This window comes from Rosa rugosa, chromosome 4, assembly GCF_958449725.1.
Source record: "Rosa rugosa chromosome 4, drRosRugo1.1, whole genome shotgun sequence".
In the NCBI taxonomy this organism is placed as follows: Eukaryota; Viridiplantae; Streptophyta; class Magnoliopsida; order Rosales; family Rosaceae; genus Rosa; species Rosa rugosa.
This window is the reverse complement of record NC_084823.1, coordinates 24,657,379-24,666,908: the sequence shown is the minus strand read 5'-3', so window position 1 is coordinate 24,666,908 and position 9,530 is coordinate 24,657,379. Positions and strand designations below refer to the sequence as shown.

Here is a 9,530-nt window from a genome sequence, read left to right as displayed (position 1 = left end):
AAGAAAAATTTTGTTAACAATGATAACAACGTTAAAGGGAATTTTAGAGCAAATAAATCTGGAAAAATAAAATGCTATGAATGTGGTGGCTATGGCCATATTTCTACTGATTGTGGTAACATGAAGCATGGAAATAGCAACAATAAATCCCTCCTCTCGACATGGAGTGATGATGAACATCAGGAGGTCGAAAATGTTGCCTTCGTGTCGTCTCTTTCACTTGAATCTGAAAGTGATGAAGCATTCTCAGATGATGAGACTAATGTCCGCTGCAAACAACTCTATAAAGCGTGAAAAGCCACATTAATCAAAACTGCAGGTTTGGAAGATGAAATTGTGATGCTGAAGGCTAAGAATGAGAAGTTGGAGCTTATATGGAGGACTTCTCAAAACACTTGGGAACAAGAAAGGAACAAACTCATAGAAGAGCTGCAGAACTCACAAAGTGACAAAAGTTCCCAGACCTGGAAGATACAATGTGCTGAACTGAAAAACAAAATCAAGATTCTTGAACTTGAGGTAAAAGGACAACATGCTCTAAACTTAAATCTGCTAACTGAAAATGAATCATTGCAGGAAGAGCTGAAGTCCACTCAAGAGAAGTTCACAAAGTTTGAGATAAGCTCTGCAACAGCATCTAGGTTGTTCAGCTTCGGAAAAGCCCACCATGATACATTCGGACTTGGATATTCTGGAGAAAGCTCCAAAGGCACACACTTTGTGAGAGAGTCCAATTCAGAAGTGGAGAAAAGTGATCCAATCACCCAAGTCATCAAGGACACTATAACAAGGGTTGACAAGGAACCAAAACCTTCTCAGAATGTCACTCAGGTAAGGATGAATCAAATGCTTCCGACTGATCATAACAGGTACTCAACTTTTAAGTCTTTTATTCCTACATGTCATTACTGTGGTAAATTAGGACATATCAGACCGAGAAGTAATGAGTGACATAAGTCAATTCCATCTGGTGAGGAAAAGCTATCTGTAAAATCTTTACATTGTGAGCTTAAAGAGCAGAAAGAGCTTATCAACAAATTGGCTAACTTGATTACTAAAGCAAACATGCAAAATAGAGATAAACCTGTCTGGATTAGAAAGGATTTGAATAATCATCGTTCTAATCACTCTGATTCTACTAATTCTATTAGTGATATCTGTCTCATGACAAGTGTAAGTACAGATAATCCTTCAACATATATTGAGGCAACCTGCCTGGTAGCACTCACTGCATTGGCAGACAAGCGAAAGGATTTTTGGTATGTGGACAGTGGTTGCTCCAGACACATGACTAGAGATAAAGCTTGGTTCACCTCGTTCGAAGATGAAAGCACTACTGGTTCAGTTACCTTTGGTGATGGAAGAAAAACCAAAATTCTTGCACGAGGAACAGTCAATACTCCTGGAATTCCTAATCTAAAAAATGTTTTGTATGTTGAGGGTATAACTGCCAATCTAATAAGTGTCAGTCACTTGGCTGATGATTATGAGGATGTTTGGTTCAACAAGCAAAGATGTGTGATTCTTGATAAAAAGGGAGAAAATATTATGAGAGGTAAGAGATCTTCAGATAATTGTTATCACATTCAATCTAATGAACCTCTAAATGTACAGGATTGCTTGTCTGTGAGATCTGCCGAAGAAACCTTTGAAATATGGCACAGGAGATTGGGACATGTAAACTATCAGGATCTACTCAAATTATCCACTAAGCAATGTGTCAGAGGTCTACCAGCACTAAGTGGTAAGACGGACAAGATATGTGGAGAATGCAAAACCGAAAAGCAAGCCAGATCTCCTCATAAAACAATAAACTCTGCCACTACCACAAGAGTATTGGAACTGCTACATATGGACCTTATGGGACCAGCTCAAACAGAAAGCATTGGAGGTAAGAAATACATACTTGTGATAGTTGATGACTTCTCCAGGTACACTTGGGTTAACTTCCTAAAAGACAAAGCTGAAACTTTTGAATCATTCAAGGGTCTAAACCAAAGAATGATTGTTGAAAAACAGTCCACAAACATGTGCTTAGTAAGAGTAAGGTCAGATAATGGAACTGAGTTTAAAAATGCTGCTTTTGCTAACTACTTTCATGAGTTGGGTGTTTCCCATGAGTTTTCAGCCCCGATCACTCCACAGCAAAATGAAATAGTTGAGCGCAAAAATAGAGTGCTGTTAGACATGGCAAGGGTAATGCTGCACTCTGCTGGTCTAAGCTCGAACTTCTGGGCTGAGGCAATCTGTACTGCATGTTACACCATCAATAGTCTTTTTGAGACCTGGAACTGACCAAACAGCTTATGAGCTGTGGAAAGGTAAGAAACCAAACATAAACCACCTTCGTGTGTTCGGAAGTCCTTGCTACATATTGAGAGATCGAGAGCAACTCGGAAAATTTGATGCTCGAAGCGATGATGGTATCTTCCTTGGATATTCTATTAATAGTCGGGCATATAGAGTCTATAACAAACGAACTAGAATTGTTATGGAATCTATTAACGTGTCTATTGATGATTACTACATTAGACAGGAGGAAACTTTTACAGAAACATCACCTACTCTCAGATCAGAATCAGAAGACACATCAACTACTGATGAACAGGAAGAGAATGCTGACAACATCTTCGAGCCAGCTGCTCAAATGAAAAGAGGGTTCAAGGAAGTCCAAAAAGATCATTCTCATCAAGATATTCTTGGAAAAATCTCTGATGGTCTCAAAACCAGAAGCCAAACTGCTCCACAGGTAAGTCTAGATGAGGTAAGTCGAGGTAATGCTTTACTTTGTTTTATCATAGAAAATCAAATAGCGATGAATGTCATATCTCAGTGTGGGTTTGTTTCCCTAATTGAACCAAAGAATATCAAGGAAGCTCTACTAGATGATGATTGGATTAGTGCTATGCAGGAAGAATTAAATCAGTTCACTAGGAATGATGTGTGGTACTTGGTACCAAGACCTAAAAACTGTAATATAATAGGCACTAAGTGGATTTTCAGAAATAAAAGTGATGAAAAAGGGAATGTAATCAGAAACAAAGCTAGACTAGTGGCACAAGGTTATTCATAGATTGAAGGTCTCGATTTTGATGAAACTTTTGCCCCTGTTGCAAGATTAGAATCAGTGAGATTGCTTTTGTCTGTTGCTTGTCACCTAAGATTCAAACTGTTTCAAATGGATGTCAAACTACCTTTCTGAATGGTGTGTTGCAGGAAGTGGTACGTGCAAAAGCATCGCCAATTTAAACCCTGAAAATGTCGAGCGTTAGTATAGAGTAAGCAGGGATCGTTCAAAACCGGGGATTGAGGGTGCTAACATGTGAGAAACAAATTAAAGAAAGAATATACAAGTCACGAAATTAAAGAACAAACATATACAATTTCACGAAAATATTTTACAAGTTTACAAGAAAGAATTATGAAACAACAAAGAGTTAGAGAGCACACATACATGTTCACACGAAATTAGAGAGCAAGAATTATGAGAGAAACAAATATACAAGTCTACATATATATATAGGATCGAAAATTAGAGAGAAAACTAAGTTAGAAAAGGTTTTGGAAATCCTACTCCTATTTATACACAATTTACAAATCCATATCACATAGGGAAAACCATATACAACAAGGATACAAAAATCCCTAAAGAACACCACCAAAAATCCCTAAGAAACACAATTCCTAAAAAACACCAAAGAAATCCCTATTTTTTAGCAATCCCTAAAAAACACAAAACAATTTCCTAAAAACCACCAAATTAATTCCTAGAAAACACTAACACAAATTTACTATTCATGGAGTTACTATTCATGAATTTTTAAAAACATTTTTTATTTATTTTATTTTATTATTTATATTAACATGCTACCTAAAAACTCTAAGTTAATTTTAATTATTTACACAAATATACAAGAGCACAAAACATAAAAGATAGGGGGGTTTTGAAGATTTAAACTATAGATTTTCGAAAACATTAAAAGATTAAAAACGTTTTATTTACATAGGTGGGAAAAGAAGGATTTTCGAAAACAATTCATCAAGAACCTTTCAAGAACAACATATTCATGCATCCCTTAATCTTGTTAATTACCATGGAAAGATATCGACCAAGAAACAAAGTTACAAGCGCCCAATGTCCCTTATATGACTTCCCTTTACACAATTGACTAGAACAAGCGCCTAACCAATATACTTTAAATGCAAGTATCACACAATCAAAGCGACTCATAATCTCATGCATTCAAATCATTAAGAGCAAGTGAAAGTTTAGTCAATAAACATGCAAATTCAAGTACTCAAAGCAAGTCTTTTCATTACATGCATAATCTGATCTCGACCTTTGTACAAAGCCTTTACTACCATATTGAATTAGGATCAACAAGCGTTCATCTAATTACTAGCTCCAATTACATGCAATCATCCTAAGTTTCGAACCAAAGAACAAGAACACACAAAAGTTATCTATAAAACAAAACCAGATTATCAATCCATATTTCGGCAATCAACAAATATCAAGAACACATGAACACATCAAACATAGAAAAGCATATCAAAATTGCATCCAAAAATCAGAAAGTTAACTCATGGTTTCGGTTTTACACAAAGAAAAACAAAAACAGCAATTATATCTAACAAGTTACAAAACCGAGAAGAAAACATGATGAAGATGGTATGAACAACCCTTGACTACGTCCCAAGGTCCAAAGCAGATCCAAGGCAGCAACACAAGGTGAAGATCACGGCAAAGGATGGAGGATGGCACGGCAAGAACTTGCAAGATGCGAAAACCTGAAACTCAAGAGCAAACCGGTGAGAATCGAAATTGTGGAGAATATTGTAACCCCTTGAACGTCTAATACACAAGGTATATATAGTAGAACGTCCCAAGGCACTCCCAATTCGTTTCTACTTGGTTTCTCTTAGTTCGTGTTGATTTAGGACTTCTTTGGCTCAAAACAGATTTCCGGCAGGATTGACCTCAGTGCACTAAAACGGCCATAACCTCTTCTAGAAAATAGATATCACTGAGCTGTAAAAAGTTCTGGAAACTAGACATCTGTAGATTTCCAACCATATAAAGATCATAATTTTCTGAGCTCTGAGCGATTTATGACACTCCGTTGAAGTTGATTGATCTGCACAGGCAGTAATCCGAATCTGTAATGGATTTGACTTTTAAAGCACAACTTAAGTCCAACTCGATTTTCCTTCACATCACATGCCTCTCACATGTCTTCCACGCCTTATTGAAGAATGAAACGTCAAGAACTCCCTAGAACCTTCAAGAATCTCACGGCAATTCCAATCCATAGTCAACTAGAAATCCAAACTCCACATTGCTTTGAAATCCGAATTCCTTGTTGCTTTCTCTTCCATGTGCACGGCATATGATCTTCTTGAGACTTCTAGATTCTTCATGAACATTCCAAGGCTCTCCTAGTATGAGTAGAACTCCATATGCAAGTAGGTTTCCTAGTTGAATACTGCTTTCTTTTCCGAGATACTTCTACACTCTTCCGGAACCTTCTTGAGTAATCCTTATCCCACAGGGAGTCCTTATCACACTAGGTTTCCTTATCTGAGTAGAATTGGGTTTCCTTGTCCAAGTAGAACTCCTAGTCCAAGTCAGCTTCAGACTCCTACTTCAACTGGGATTCCTTTTCCTAGTCAAACTGGGAAAACTTCCATTTCTTCATTTCTTTCCATTTCTGCGCCACTTGTGCCTTCCTTAGCCATTTTTGGACTTTGAGACTCCATTTACACCTGTAAAACACTAACTAAGTTAAATTGATCAAGATAAAGGAAATAACTTAGCAAAATATAGGGTTTAAACATTATAAACGTCGCATTTTATGCTCCTATCAGGAAGAAGTCTATGTGGAACAACCTCAAGGTTTCAAAGATCCACATAGTCTGAATCATGTTTATAGACTCAAGAAAGCCTTGTATGGTTTAAAGCAGGCTCCACGAGCCTAGTATGAAAGGCTATCCACCCATCTGGTGGAAAAAGGGTACACAAGAGGATCAATTGATAAAACATTCTTTGTAAAACATGTGAAAAATGATCTTATCATAGCTCAGGTGTATGTTGATGACATTGTCTTTGGCTCTACGTCTAAATATCTTGTCAATGAATTTCAATCGGTCATGGAAAGTGAATTTGAAATGAGCATGTGTGGTGAGCTAACATTTTTCCTTGGACTGCAAGTAAAGCAACTTAATGCAGGTATCTTTCTCTCTCAAACCAAATATGCTGAGAATCTCATCAAGAAGTTTGGGCTTGAAAAGAAAGTCGTTACAAATCCCATGAGCACCACTACAAAGCTGAGCGAGGATCTAAATGGAAAATCAATCGACTCAACTCTCTATAGAAGCATGATTGGCAGCTTACTGTATCTAACTGCCAGTAGACCTGATATTTCATACAGTGTGGGAGTGTGTGCTCGATTTCAAGCAAATCCCAAAGAATCACACTTGGAAGCTTGATGCGGCTAAAATAGCCTCACAATTTAACCCTGCAAAATGTAGTTGTCAGTATAGGATAAGCAGGGATCGTTCAGTCCGGGAATTGTAGGGTACACCTACACAAAAAGGTCAATTAACAAATAAAAAAATAAAATGGGGGTTTTGAGATTTGGTTCCTAATCTACTTAAAATAAAAACAAAACAAATAAACCTATATACAATGATCGACTTCCCTAACCTAGACCAATACCACTCAGAAATTCATTTCAACATGCTACAAAACTGTGCCCATCTTGAATGCATAGATAAGAGCCCAAATGAAAAGCCTCAGCGGATCAATCCATTTATCTGATTCGTTCTAATGTAGGCTTGGATCGGAAAAGTCCTTACCGAGCCTAATACTACTAATTTTTGAAAACACTCAGCGTAATTCTCTTAACTAGTAGTATTATCTAACCCTTAAATCAACTCACACGTGCAAATGAACCATTACACATAGAATTTAACATGTAATTTCCAGAATCGTTTAATCATTAAGACATGATTTTTACCACCTGTTAGAATTAATTACTACTTGTTTAACTCAGCGCCTTAACAAATAATAATTACTCTTGGCAAATTAAGCAAACACACAAGAACTCTCACCACACTACTAGAATAGTGTCATTAGACATCACCACTATTAAATCGGTCAGGATTGCACCTGATGTTAAAAAACATGTTAACATTAGTTTGTGAAGAAACCGATTTCTATTGTTATTATAGACATCAGTCACCAAATAAAACGATGAGAAAAATTTTGTTCGAAAAATTTAAAAACACACGGAGGGACTAAGTTTTAAAATTTGAGAACGCGGGGACTAATATTTCACTTCCCCCCCCCCCCACACTTGGTATTTTTTTCCGCTTTCTCTAAAACTGTCGAACCCTATCTAATGACTGCAGCAGCTGACCTTGTCGACCTCATCATTCTCCAAGCAGAAGTTCATTGAGTCCCCGACCTCCTTCTCAGACCCAAGCCGACTGGAGCCGCCTCCAACCTGACCCCGAGTCCCCGACCTCAGTCTCTGACCCCGTGTTCCCCTGCCTCGCTCTCTGACCCCGAGTCCCCGATCTCGACCTCCAGACCTTGAGCTTGATCTATCATCATCTGCATTCGCAGTCCGATCGATCGATGTGTTTGCCTCTTTCTCTCGCCAGTCGCACTGAACCCAGTCCAAATCGCTCTCTCTCCTCTCGAATCAACAAATTTCTCTCGATCTCCTCGCACAGAAATACAAAACCAAAATCTCAAACTTGCTACTGCTCTGTTCATAGCACTTCAAATCTCTTCCCTTACACCGGGCTGTGGCACTTTCTTGCCTTGGAGCTTCAAGGCCTCTGGTGGCCTGGCTGGATGGTAATCCTTACTGGCTAAGTGATCCGATCAATCTTATCTATGAATTGCTCATGAATCTTGTTTTGCATTTTGTAGGGCAGCAGCAAGTAAAAGGTGGAGAAAGTTGTTTGCAATGAGAGCACCTCAAGAATTTTGATCTGGGCTTCTAGTTCTGGTTTAAGGTATTGTCTGCTTAAGTAATTCCAATTACGGTGCATTGATATGCATTCTGTTTGTTCTGCCTTTGATTTCGATTCCTTGCTTTTAATTTGTGAATCTGGATTTGGTTGCTTCTTTTCTTCTCACCATCTTCTCTGATTTGGATTTTGTGATTGGCTTCTGTTGCAGTTTTTGTTGGATCTTTTGGATTGATTGCTTTTGGTTCAGACAGTTTTGTGATTGGTGGGTTATAGTTTGAAAAGGTTTGTGATTTTTGTGCATGAATTTTGGTTTGTAGAGGTTTTACTTTTTTTATTTTTAACTAATCGATTGGAATCTAATTGATTTTCTTTTTGCATCTTTTCAGATACTGTAATCGGTTTTCCAGGTTTCATGCTTTGTGCAGGTGAAAGTTTTTTGCTATGATTTTTGTTTTTTAACTTGAAACTTTTGATTGAATTGTTCATAGGTTGAATCTGGTAATAGAGAATGAGCATTTTGATAGTGAACCCATAAAGTGTTTTGTCATTTTGGTTCAGGATCACAACTTCTGGACCTTCATAGAGTGAGTTCATATCTACAGAAGAGTATTTCTGTTTTCAGGTATCTATTTGATTCTCTGACCCTTTTTTCTTTTGGTGCCAAATGTTGTTTAATGCAACTGATTGGGGTTTTTCAGAGTTTGGATCTCATTTAACCAGAGTTATCTTTTTCTTCTTTGTTTCGGATCTAGCTGTTTGGGAAAAAATGATGTAGCTTTGCTGAATGCTCATGGTGGAATGTTCATTATGAACTTGGTGTTGATAAAAATCCCTACTTTAAGGAAGTATAGACTATTGTATATTTAAAGCAAAACCATCACTACAAAGGGTAGGTAGCTTTGATTCTGCTGGAAATGCAAAGGGCAGTTTGAAGTTTGGATCTTTAACGTTATTCATCTGGGTTATTGTGCATTTTTCGGTTCTTGTGGAAGTGTTTATTATTGCTTTGATGACATATTTCTCTGAAAATCTTGTTTGGTATAGTCATGTTAGTTATTGCAGGAGAGTAATCGATGTGTCAGGTAGTTATAAAGGTTCCAGATTTAAGCCCAGAAAGTACTGTAATGCTTATATATAACAAAGCTGCAGGAACAAGTTAACATATTTTCATAGTGATGAAGGTATAAACTGTATAAACTATGTTATTAGCGTATAGTAGTTGCTCCTTTTTGTAAAGAATTCTTTCAAGTCATTGTACAAATGGTAGTTTGCGTGTTTGATCAATGCAGCTTGATCAAGACTTGCATTCTTGCGGCATGACATGTGTTAGGTTTACATGTTATTTTTTTGCTACTTGTGGTTAAATTATGTCTATAAAGTCTTCTACATTTGGAGGATATCTGCATCATATAAGTTGTGGTTGACACCACCACCCAGCTTTTAATCAGAGTCGTATCGTCAAGTGGAAGGTCTTTGGGACTGTGATGGGAATTGGAAGAGTGAAAAGGCCACGCACCTCTTCACTCCTGTGTGTGGCCAATGAC

At 37.5% G+C, this 9,530-nt stretch overlaps 1 long non-coding RNA gene across 2 annotated transcripts; it reads left to right on the top strand.

Moving 5' to 3' along the window:
• Positions 1-7,591: 7,591 nt before the first annotated feature.
• On the top strand, positions 7,592-8,853 carry LOC133706520 (uncharacterized). Of its 2 annotated transcripts, XR_009844581.1 has the most exons (5): positions 7,592-7,867; positions 7,943-8,028; positions 8,195-8,268; positions 8,373-8,411; positions 8,545-8,853. It is a non-coding gene; the product is annotated as an uncharacterized LOC133706520 (long non-coding RNA). The 2 variants fall into 2 exon arrangements; XR_009844580.1 differs by lacking the exon at positions 7,592-7,867 and having other exon boundaries at positions 7,879-8,028.
• The last annotated feature ends 677 nt before the right edge of the window (positions 8,854-9,530 follow it).